Here is a 12,270-nt window from a genome sequence, read left to right on the forward strand (position 1 = left end):
ACCCGAGGCTGGCGCCCGGTAGCGTCCTAAAATTGAGGTCCGTCGCCTTCAGACCAGACAAATTTGTCAACATCAACGTGACTGCACTATCAAGCTCTTCAAACAATTATAGCATGATTTTGGCCTTGTGACACTTAACAATTATCCTATTGGTCGATGCCATCACTGCTGGGGGAGGTTTTGAACATGAAGGGATGCAGGTGGTCCACAATAATGTTCACGTAGTCCACTGCTGTGCTGGAGCCTTCGATTACTCCCAAATACTCCGTGCAAGCACTCCGTCTTCAGGCCACGAGTGGCCTACCGGGACCACCGAACCGCCGTGTCATCCTCAGTGGAGGATGCGGATAGGAGGGGCGCGGGGTCAGCACACCGCTCTCCCGGCCGTTATGATGGTATTCTTGACCGAAGCCGCTACTATTCGGTCGAGTAGCTCCTCAATTGGCATCACGTGGCTGAGTGCACCCCGAAAAATGGCAACAGCGTATGGCGGCCTGGATGGTCACCCATCCGAGTGCCGACCACGCCCGACAGCGCTTAACTTCGGTGATCTCACGGGAACCGGTGCAACCACTGCGGCAAGGCCGTTGCCCACTCCGTTCAAGCGCAGCTGAATATTCCCACAGCATAATACTGTCCTCACCCGCCTGGGTCCGTGGCACGGCGTATGTTTCGAGAAGCGTTTTGCCTGGACGACTTCGTATCCGAGCAAGATCATTGCCCTGGTGTGACAAAAAAGTGACTCATTCGGCTAGGCGACACGCTTACACTGATCAGCTTTCCAGTCTCGATGATCCTGTGTCAACTACAACCGTAATGGAGTATTTCGTTGGGACAACAAGGGAAGAACGATTTGCTGTTCAACAAAGTGCACAAAGTGCAGTGTGCCCCGAAACGCTCGTGCCCGCACCAGCATTGTACTGAGTCGTCACATATGCCCCAGGCCGTGGCCTACCGTGCTTCACAGAAAAAGAAAGCCTCCGTTCCCCACTTTCTGTGATAAGGCGTCACATACAACACCTTGCCCACTAGTCGTTTCACAATAATCTCCCCTTTGCCAAAGTTGCTTGGATTTCCCAATTCGCGTATAGTTTCGTCGCTAGAATGATTCCCACCCATCTCTGCTCCGCTTATGCAGGATCTTAGAAAAAGCGTTCCACATCTTGGGAGGTGGTTGTATGGACCAAAGACAAGTCGGAAATGTCCAGTAAACAGGGCTCTAAAATGCATACCTTAAGAGCACTAATTCAGAAGATGTGTTCTACAGTCGCGAAGATGAGCAAGTGTTCATAACTCTCAGGGTATGTATTTTAGATCCCATGTTTACTGGGCATTATGCTTTGGTCCCTACTATGATCTCTCAAAATATGTAAGGTAAAGAGCTTGCGGTCGAAGAGATTCACAGCAACGAAGATGAAGAGGTGTTCATCATTCTCAACGTATGCACTTTAAGGCCCAAGTTTACAGGACTTTTTTTCTTGTTTTAGTCCATACTTCTAGTTTAGCGTACACGAGTATGTCTTATTCCAGGTTTCAGACTAAGGCTCTGCATCGTGTTCTGGTCTCAGCACCTTCCTTCAACTATTCGTATATTCGTCCTTATATAACGTCGTCCATCATTCCAATTCTCTACTTATCTCGTCGTCTCATTACTACCACTTTTGTTCTAAAATCCACTGTTGCTGACAGTTTCTACACATCACATCATAGTCAAAAAAATTTTTTTTGCTTTTTCTGATCGCTTCCAATAATATTCTTTTTATCCATGTTTTCTTCATTAATTCCTTAGTTTTAAGTCTTTAGTCCACTTCACCTTAAGCATTGTTCTCCATAGCCACATTTCAAAACTTTCTCAACGTATTTATTCTCTCGTAGTTACAGTCCATGATTCAATGCTGTATGACATTACTCTCCACACACAACATGTTGCACAGCTCTTCCTCAGATCCATTCGACCTTTTTTACATGTTAGTAACTTCTTCACGTATCCAAATAGTCTCTTTTCCATGGACATACTAATCCTAATTTCTTCAGCAGATCTTCCACTCCATGTCATTCGACTTCCCCGGTAAAGAAATGATTTTATTTGTTTTTCGTTTTTGCTGTCCACTAGAGACCTGAGGGCGGTATGAATCACGAGGAGTTACGTCGACAGGGAGCCTGTAGCAAAACAATTTCTGTGTCGCATTGTCAGTGTGAGGGTGCAGCGACTAGAATAACGTGGCAGTGATGCATCAGTAACAAACTACCAGAGACCCGAGGGCGGTATAGGCTCTTGGAGATACGTCGACAGGGAGCCTGTAGTATGCTATCATGAAACAATTTCTGCCTCGCATCGTCAGTATGAGGGAGCGGGGACTACAGTAAAGTGGCGGTGGTGCATCAGTTACAAATTACTAGAGAGCTGAGCGTGGTATTAGTATCTTGGAGATACACAGGCAGGCGATCTGTAGTATGAAATCATGAAGCAATTTCTGTGTCACATCAACAGTGTGAGGGGGCGGTGACTTCAGTAAAGTGGCAGCGGCGCATCAGTTTCATGCTACTAGAGACCTCAGGGTTGTATTAGTCTCTTGGACATACATCGGCAGGGAGCGTATAGTATGCAGTCGTGAAGCAATTTCTTTGTCTCATCATTAGTGTGAGGGTGTAGGGACTATAGTGAAGCGGCAGTGGTGCATCAGTAAAAGGCTACTAGCGATCTGAATGTGGTATTAGTCTCTCCGAGATACGTCAGTAAGTAGCCTGTAGTAAGCAATGGCAAAGCAATTTCTGAGTCTCATCGTCTGTGTGGGGGTGCGGAGGCTACAGTAAAGTGGCAGCTGCGCATGAGTTACAAAGTACTGGATACCTGAGGGTGATATTAGTCTCTTGGAGGTTGGTCGGCACGGAGCTTGTAATATGCAATCGTGAAGCAATTTCTGCATCACATCATCAGCGTGAGGGTGTGGGGACTACAGTAAAGTGGCAGCGGTGCGTATGTTACAAGCTACTAAAGTCTTGATAGTGGTATTTGTCTCTTGGAGACACTTTGGCAGGGAGTATTTAGTATCAGTGTGAAGGTGTGGGGACTACGGTAAAGTGGCCGCAGTGCATCAGTTACAAGTTACAATAGACCTGAGGGTGGTATTAGTATCTTGGAGCTACGACAGAAGGGAGCCTGTAGTATGAAGTCACGAAGCACTTTCTGTGTCTCATTGTCAGTGTGAGAGTCTGTGGGCTATATCATTAGTAAGTCTCTTGGTGATAATTCGGCAGGGAGCCTGTAGTATGCAAATGCAATGTAATATCTGTGTCGCATTGTCAGTGTGAGGGTGTGGGTACTACGGTAAAGTGGCAGCGGTGCATGAATTACAAGCGACTAGAATCCTTGGGGGCCGTATTAGTCTCTTGGAGATACGTCAACAGGTATCTCGAAGTACGCAAACCACGATTCAGTATGGGAGTGCGAGGTCTACAGTAAAGTGGCAGCGTTACGTCAATTACAAGTTACTAAAGACCTGAGGGCGGTAAAGTTCTCTTGGTTATCCGTTGGAATGGAGCGCGTAGTATGCCATCATGAAGCAATTTCTGCATTGCATCATCAGTATGACGGTGCGGGGACTACAGTAAAGTGGCAGCGGTGCATCAGTTAGAATCTACTAGAGACCTGAGGCTAGTATTAGTCTCTTGGAAACACGTTTGCAGGGAGCTTGTAGTTCGCAGTGTCGCATCGTCAGTATGAGAGTGCGGGGACTACAGTAAAGTAGCAGTGGTGCAAGCTAGTAGTCCCTAGGGCGGCAATAGTCTCTTGGAGATACGTTGACAGTGAGCCTGTAGTATGCAATCGCGAAGCAATTTCTGTGTCGCATCTTCAGTGTGAGGGTGTGAGGAGTACACTAAAAGTGGCGGCAGTACATCTGTTGCAAGCTACTAGAGACCGGGGATGGTATAAGTCTCTTGGACATGCGTCGGCAGGGAGTCTGTGGTAAGCAATCACGATGCAATTTCTGCGTAGCATTGGCAGTACGAAGGTGCACACACTACAGTAAAGTGGCAGCGGTGCATCAGTTAGAAGCTACTAGAGTCCTGAGGACGGCATTAGTCTCTTGGAAACACGTGGGCATCGAGCCACTATTATGCATTCACGAAGCAATTTCTGTGTTGCATCATCAGTGTGCGGGTGCGAAACTACAATATTGTGGCAGTGGTGCATCAGTTACAAGCTACTGGAGACCTGAGTGTGTTATTAGTTTCTTGGAGATAATTCGGCAGGGAGTCTCTAATATGCAATCGTGAACCAATTTCTGTGTCGCATAATCACTATGAGGGTGTGGGAACAACACTAATGTGGTAGCGGTGCATCGGTTACAAGCTACTAGAGACCTGTGGGATGTATTAACCTCTTGAAGATACGGTGGCTGGAAGCCTGTAGTATGCAATCGCGAAGGAGTTTCTCTGTCGCATCATCAGTGTGAGGGTGCGCGAACTACAGTAAAGTGGGAGCGACGTATTAGTTACAAGCTACAATAGACCTGAGGGTGGCAAAGGTCTCTTCGAGATCCGTCGAAATGGAAATTGTGGGATGATATCACAAAGGAACTTGTGACTCGCATCGTCAGTGTAAGGGTGCGGGGACTACAGTAAAGTAGCAGCGGTTCATCAGTTTCAAGCTGCAGGAGTCCTGCGGTGGAATTAGTCTCCTGGAGGTACGTCGGAAGGGAGGCTGTATTATGCTTTTGCAAAGCAATTTTTGTGTCGCATTGTCAGTATGACAGTGCGGGGACTACAGTAAAGTGGAGGCGTTACATCAATTACAAGCTACTAGACTCCTGAAGAAGCCTTGGAGATACATCAGCAGTGAGCCTGTAGTATGCAATCGTAAACCATTTTTTTTGTCGCATCGTTGAAGTGAGCGTGCCGCGACCACAAAAAGTGGCAGTGGGCATCAGTAACAAGCTACTAGAGCCCTGAGGGCGATTTAGTCTCTTGGAGATACGTCGTATGGGAATCTGTAGTGTGCAATTGTGAAGCAATTTCTGTGTCGTATCGCCAGTGTGAGGGTTCAGGGCCTACAGTAAAGTGGCAGCGGTGCATCAGATACAAGACAAAAGGGAGCTGAGGGTGGTATTAGTAATTTCGAGATACGTTGCCACTGAGCATGTAGTATGGAATCGAGAAGCAATTTCTGTGTCTCATCGTGAGTGTGAGTGTGCAGGGACTAAAGTGGAGTGACAGCAGTGCATCAGGTACAAACTACTAGAGATCTGAGGGTGGTATTAGTGTCTTGGTAATACGTTGGCAGAGGGCCTGCGGTATTGTACCGTGAATCAATTTCTGTGGAGCATGGTCAGTGTGACGGTGTGCGGACTACAATAAGGTGGCAGCGATGCGCCAGTTAAAGGCCACTAGAGACCTCAGGGTGGTATCAGCTTCCTGGAGAAACGTCTGCTGGGGGCGGTAGTATGCAGTCACGAAGCAATTCCCGTATCGCATCGTCAGTATGTGGGTGCAGGGACAACAGTAAAATGGTAGCAGTGCATCAGTTACATCCTACTAGAGATCTTAGGGTGGTTTTAGTCTCTTGGAGATAATTCGGCAGGGAGTAAGTAGTATGATGTTGAGATTCAATTTGTGTGTCACATCGTCAGTGTAAGGATGTGCGTACTATGATAAAGTGGCAGGGGTGTATGAGGTTTCAGGCTGTTAGAGTCCTGAGGGTGGTATTGGATATGCGTCGGCAGGGAGCATGTAGTATGCTATCATGAAACAATTTCTGTCTCAGATTGTCAGTACGATGGTGCGGCGACTACAATAAGGTGGCAGCGGTGCATCAGTTAAAGGCTACTAGAGACCTATGTGTGGTACTAGTCTCTTGGTTGGTTGGTTTTGGGGAAAGAGACCAAACAGCGAGGTCATCGGTCTCATCGGATTAGGGAAGGACAGGGAAGGAAGTCGGCCGTGCCCTTTCAGAGGAACCATCCCGGCATTTGACTGGAGCGATTTAGGGAAATCACGGAAAACCTAAATCAGGATGGCCGGACGCGGGATTGAACCGTCGTCCTCCCGAATGCGAGTCCAGTGTGCTAACCACTGCGCCACCTCGCTCCGTACTACTAGTCTCTTGAGATACGACGCAAAGAGTCTGTAGAATGCAATCGTGAAGCAACTTCTGTGTCGTGTCGCCAGTGTGAGGGTGCGGGTACTATGGTAAAGTGGCAGTATTGCTTCAGTTATAACTTACTAGAGACCGGATGGTTGAATTAGTCTCTTGGGGATACGTTGTTAGGGAGTCTGTATTATGCAGTTACGGAGCAATTTCTGTCCCACATTGTCAGTGCGAGGGTGCGGAGACTACAGTAAAGTAGCAGCGGTTCATCAGTTACAAGGTCCTAGAATCCTGCGGGTGAATTTAGTCTCTTGCAGATACTTCGGCAGGGAACCTGTATTATGCATTTGCAATGCAATTTTTGTGTCGCATCGTCAGTATGATGGTGTGGGGACTACAGTAAAGTGGCAGTTTCAAACTACAAGAGGCCCTAGGGGGTTTTAGTCTCTTGGAGATACGTCGCAAGGGTCCTGTGGTATGCTATTGTGAAACAATTTCTGTGATGCAACGTCAGTGTGAGGCTGCGGGGACTACAGTGAAGTGGCAAGTGGTGAATCAGTTACTAGCTACTAGAGACCTGAGGGTGGATTTAATCTCTTGGAGGTAATTTGGCTGGGAGCCTGTAGTACGCAATCGCAAAGCAACTTCTGTGTTGCATCGTCAGTGTGAGGGTGTGGGGGCTATTATGTTGGAGTGGCAGTGGTGCATCAGTTACTAGCTACTAGAGTCCTGAGATCAGAATTAGTCTCTTGGAGATACAGTGGCACGGAGCCCGTAGTATGGAATCGAGAAGCAATTTCTGTGTCTCATCGTCAGTGTGAGGGTGCAGTGACCACAACAAAGTGGCAGTAATACATCAGTGACAAGTTACTACAGACGTCAGGGTTTAATTAGGGTTTTGGATATACGTTGGCAGCGAGTGTGTAGTGCAGTTTTGAAGTAATTTTTGTGTTGCATCGTCAGTCAGTGTGACGATGCGGGGACTGCAGTAAAGTGGCAGCGGTGCATCAGTTATAAGCTACTAGAGACCTTAGGGCGTTTTAATCTCTCGGAGATAATTCGGCAAGGAGCATGCAGAGTATAATCGGTAAGCTATTTCTGTGTCACATCGTCTGCGTGGCAGTGTGGGGACTACAGTAAAGTGACAGCGATGCATCAGATACGAGCTACTTGTATCTTGATGGCGGTATTAACCTTTTGGAGATATGGCAGCAAAGAGCCTGTAGTAAGCAATCGCGAAGGAATTTATGTGTTACATTGTCAGTGTGAGGTTGTCAGGATTACAGTAAAGTGGCATCAGTGCATCAGTTTCAAGATACTAGAGTCCTGAGGGCGGTAATGGTCTCTTGCAGATACGTCGGCAGGGAACTTGCAGTATTTTATTGCAAAGCAATTTCTGTGGTGCCTAATGAGTGTTAGGGTGCGGGAACTACAGTAAAGAGTCAGCTGTGCATCAGATTCATGCTACTAGTATCCTGATTGCGGTATTAGTCTCTTGGAGGTACGACAACAAAGTGCCAGTAGTATGCAATCGCGAAGGAATTTCTCTGTCGCATTGTTAGTGTGAGTGTGAACGGACTACAGTAAAGTGGCAGCTGTTCATCAGTTAAAGGTTACTGGAGACCTCAGAGTGGTATTAGTATCCAGGAGACACATTGGCTGGGGCGCGTAGTATGCAGCAGCGAAGGAATTCTTGTGTCGCATCGTAAATCGGCCGCTGTGACCGAGTGGTTCCTGGCGCTGCAGCCCGGAACCGCGTGGCTGCTACGGTCGCAGGTTCGAATCCTGCCTCGGGCATGGATGTGTGTGATGTCCTTAGGTTAGTTAGGTTTAAGTAGTTCTAAGTTCTAGGGGACTGATGACCTCAGATGTTAAGTCCCATAGCGCTTAGAGCCATATGAACCATTTGCCGCATCGTGAGTGTGAGAGTCCTGGGACTACAGCAAAGTGGCAGCAGTAGATCAGTTACAACCCACTAGAGACCTTAGGGCGGTATTAATCTCTTGCAGCTAATTTGGCTGGGAGCCTGTAGTATGCAATCGCGATGCAATTTCTGTGCCGCATTGTCAGTGTGAGGGGACGGTTACTACGGTAAAGTGTCAGCGGTGCATAAATTACGAGCTATTAGAGTCTAGTGGGCGGATTTAGTTTTATGGAGATCCGTTTTCAAAGAGCAAGTAGTACGCAATTGTGTAGCAATTAATGTGTCGCATCATAAGTATGTGGGTGCGGGGACTAGAGTAAAGATTCAGTGCTATATCAGTTACGCGCTATTAAAGCCATGACGTCGGTATTTGTCTGTTGGTGACGCGTCGGCAGGGAGCCATTAGTATGCTATCGAAAAGCATTTTTGTGTCGCATCGTCAGTGTGATTTGCGGGGCTACAGTAAAGTGGCAGAGGTACTTCAGTTACAAACTACTTGAGACATGATTGTGGTATTAGTCGCTTGGACATACATAGGTAGGGAGGCTGTAGTATGAAATGACAAAGCAATTTCTGTGTCGTATTGTCAGTGTCCGAGTGCGGGGTTACAGTAAAATGACAGCGGTGAATCAGTTACAAGCTACTGTAGTTGAATTCTTTTATCTTGGCGGCTCGCGCATGCCCGCCCAGACGCGGGAGATTGCTGCGTTGCCAGTTGCACACGACGCACGCGACAAGAGAAGCAGCGCCATAGTATAGCATAGTTCGCAAACTTACGTTTAGGGGGGAGCGCGCAGTACATGAAGTAAAGCCACCACGGCCGCATTAACCCTTTCGCTGCTACAGAGAGTGCTCCCTGCATTCCGCGCACACATGGTGTTCCGACTGCTTTGACACTCTTTATCATTCGATTCCACAAAAACTATTTGGCCCAAAAATTAGATTTTTACACATCTTCTTGACTGATACCTTTCTCCCATAAATGACTTAATTTTGTTTCGATGTTCAACGCAGTTATTATGCAGCATTAAATATAGTTAACCATTGCACGAAATTTTGAAGAGTTTGCAGAGGTAAAAGTTCATAGAGTATACTTTCCGTATGGTCAATTTTAGTTGCCACAATGTTGAGAATGAAATGTGCACAAGATACCTAAATTTCATATAAAATTTACTGTATAGCAATATCTCATTTACTTTAAGTAACACATAGGTGTCGTATGTAATATTGAGAAATATTCCATCTGTCGCGACTGTAACAAAAGTTTTATTTACACCGGGCACGTTTGGCTTTATTTTAAAGCAGTGCAGTGATGACAAAATCGCGCACAGCGCGGAATGCGGGGAGCACGTGTCTGCAGCAGCGATAGGGTTAATGAAGAGACAAAGCACTAGAAATTTCGAAAAATTGCATTCAAACGAATAAAATTCATTAAGCATGGCACTTCAATATTGTTTTTAAACAAAGAAAATATTATGCACCTCACAAGGATTGAACTCATAACCTTTCACATAGAAGCCCTTCACCATTACGCTAACGCAGCTCATTTGTATTCGCTATTCCTTGAGAAGTATAACACATCACGCAAAATACTGACAAACACCGTTGGTATATTCACGCTTCGTCGAAGTACAATAGGAAATAAACAATTACCGCTGTTCTTTATTGCGAAAAAGCAGTTCGTGAGATTGATACAAACACCTTTCCTTGCTATCGCCTGAATTAGGAGTCTTATTGCTTGTTTTGTTTAATTAATTAATAGAATATGAAGCAGTTGGTATAAAGAATGCTTTTTCCAAACTTTCTATAAAAGAAAGTCTGCTATCAAGACATTGCTTTTGTTCTATTACTTTATTTATGACTGAACGTTTCTAAAACTGAAGACACTCGTCCATGCTCTGCACTGCAGTCGAGATCTGGCAACGTCGTTCTCTGTTCATTGGCTGACTGTGTTTTGTGACGTCAGATGCGCAGAACGAACCTAAACTCGGCCGCCAACATAAATGACGCGCACTTTAGAGACCAGCATGTGGTATTAGTCTCTTGGAGATGTGTCAGCAGTGAGCCTATAGTATACAATCTCGGAGCAATTTCTGTGTCGAATGGTCAGTGTGAGGGTGGAGGAACTACAGTAAAGTGGCGTGTATCAGGTACAAGGTGCTATAGACATGAGGGCGGTATTAGTGTCTTGGAGATACGTCGGCAGGAAACCAGTAGTAAGCAATCGAGAGGCAATTATTGTGTCGCAGTGTTGGGGTGTGGGGATCACACTAAAATTTCAGGGGTGCTTAAGTTACAGGCTACTGGGGACGCGAGTGTTATATTAATCTCTTGGAGATACGTCGGGAGGTTGCCCTTAGTGTGCAATCGTGAAGCAGTTTATATGTCGCAAAGTCAGTGTGAGGGTGCGGGGACTACTGTAATGCGGCAACGGTGCATCAGTTACGAGCTACTAGAGACCTGAGTACGGTATTAGTCTCTTGAGGATACATCGGCAAGTAGGCTGTAGACTGAAATCGCGAATTAATTTCTGTGCCTCATTGTCAGTGTGAGAGTCCGGGGACTACAGTAATATGGCAGCAGTGCGTAAGTTATAAGCTACTAGACACCTGAGGGCGGTATTAGTATCTTGTAGCTACTTCGAGTGGGGGCTTGTAGTATGCAGTGACAAATCTATTTCTGTGTAGCATCATCAGTTTGAGTGTGCGGAGATTATAGTAAGGTATCACCGGTGTAACTGTTACTAGAAACCTGAGGGTGGTTTTAGTCTATTAGAAATACGTCGGCAGGGAGCCTTGGAAATACGCCAACAAGAGGCTAGTAGTATGCAATCGCGAAGCAATTTTTTGTGTCGCAATCTTTAGTGTCATTGTGCAGGGACTGCAGTTAAGTGGCAGCAGTGCATCAGTTACAATCTACTAGTGCCCTGAGGGCGGTGTAAGTCTGTTGGGGGCACGTCGGCAAAGAACCTGTAGTACACAAACGCAAAGCAATTTCTGTGTCGCATCGTCAGTGTAATGGTGGGGGGACTACGGTAAAGTGGCAGCGGTGAATCCGTTAGGAGCTACTAGAGACTAAGGGGGTAATGGTCGCTTCGAGATACATCAGCAGACAGCCTGTAGTATGCAATCGCGAAGCAATTTGTGTCACTTCGTCGGTGTGAGGGTGTGGGGACTACAATGAAGAGGCAGCGGTGCATCAGTTACAAGTTAATAGAGACCTGAGGTCCCTATTAGTCTCTCGGAGATTGGTCGGCAGGTTGCGTGTAAGTATGCAATTACAAAACAATTACTGTGTCGCATTGTCAGTGTGAGGGTGTGACGATCACAGTAAAGTGGCAGCGCAGCGGTGCTTCAGCTACAAGCTGCTAGAAACCTGAGTACGTTATTATTATTTTAGAGATGCCTCTGCAGGAATCCTGTAGTATGCAATCGCGAAGCCATTTCTGTCTTGCATCGTCAGTGTGAAGGCGCGGGGACTACAGTAAACTGCCTGTGGCTTATTACTTACAAGCTACTATAGACCTGAGGGTGGTATTAGTCTTTTGGGGATACGTCGACTGGGAGCCTGTAGTATGGAATTGTGAAGCTATTTCTACGTTGCACCGAAGTGTGGGGATGCGGGGACTACAGTAAGGTTGCAGCGGTGCATCAGTTACAGCGTACTAGGGACTTGAATGTGGTATTAGTCTCTTGGAGTTATGTCGGCAGGGAACCTTTAGTATGCATTAGCGAAGCGATTTTACACGCATCTTCAGTGAGAGGTTGCTTGGACTACCATAAAGTGGCCGTGCTGCATCAGTTATAAGCTACTAGAGACCTGGGGGTGGTAGTAGTACCTAGGAGATACGTCGGCAGGGAGCCAGTAGTATGCTATTGCGAAACAATTACTGTGTCGCATCGTCAGTGTTTGGGTGTGGTGACTAGAGCAAAGTAGCAGCTTTGGATAGGTTACCAGCTACTAGAGACTTTTGGAGGTATCAGTCTGCTGGAGTTACGTTGGCAGCGAGCGTGTAGTATGCAATCCCATAGCAAATTCTGTGTTGCATCGTCAGTGTGAGGTGGCTTGGACTATAGTAAAATGGCAGCGGAGGATCAGTTACTAGCTACTATAGACCTGGGGGCGTTCTTAGTCTCTTGGAGATTCGCCGGTAGGGAGCCTGTAGTATGCAATCGCAAAGCATTTTCTGGTTTGGACCGTCAGTGTGAGGGTGTGAGGATCACAGTAAAGTGGCAGCAGTGTTTCAGTTACGAGCTAC

At 46.6% G+C, this 12,270-nt stretch overlaps 1 pseudogene; it reads right to left on the bottom strand.

Moving 5' to 3' along the window:
• Positions 1 to 474: 474 nt before the first annotated feature.
• On the bottom strand, positions 475 to 592 carry LOC124709460 (annotated as a pseudogene).
• Positions 593 to 12,270: the final 11,678 nt, after the last annotated feature.

This window comes from Schistocerca piceifrons, chromosome 7 (genome assembly GCF_021461385.2).
Source record: "Schistocerca piceifrons isolate TAMUIC-IGC-003096 chromosome 7, iqSchPice1.1, whole genome shotgun sequence".
In the NCBI taxonomy this organism is placed as follows: Eukaryota; Metazoa; Arthropoda; class Insecta; order Orthoptera; family Acrididae; genus Schistocerca; species Schistocerca piceifrons.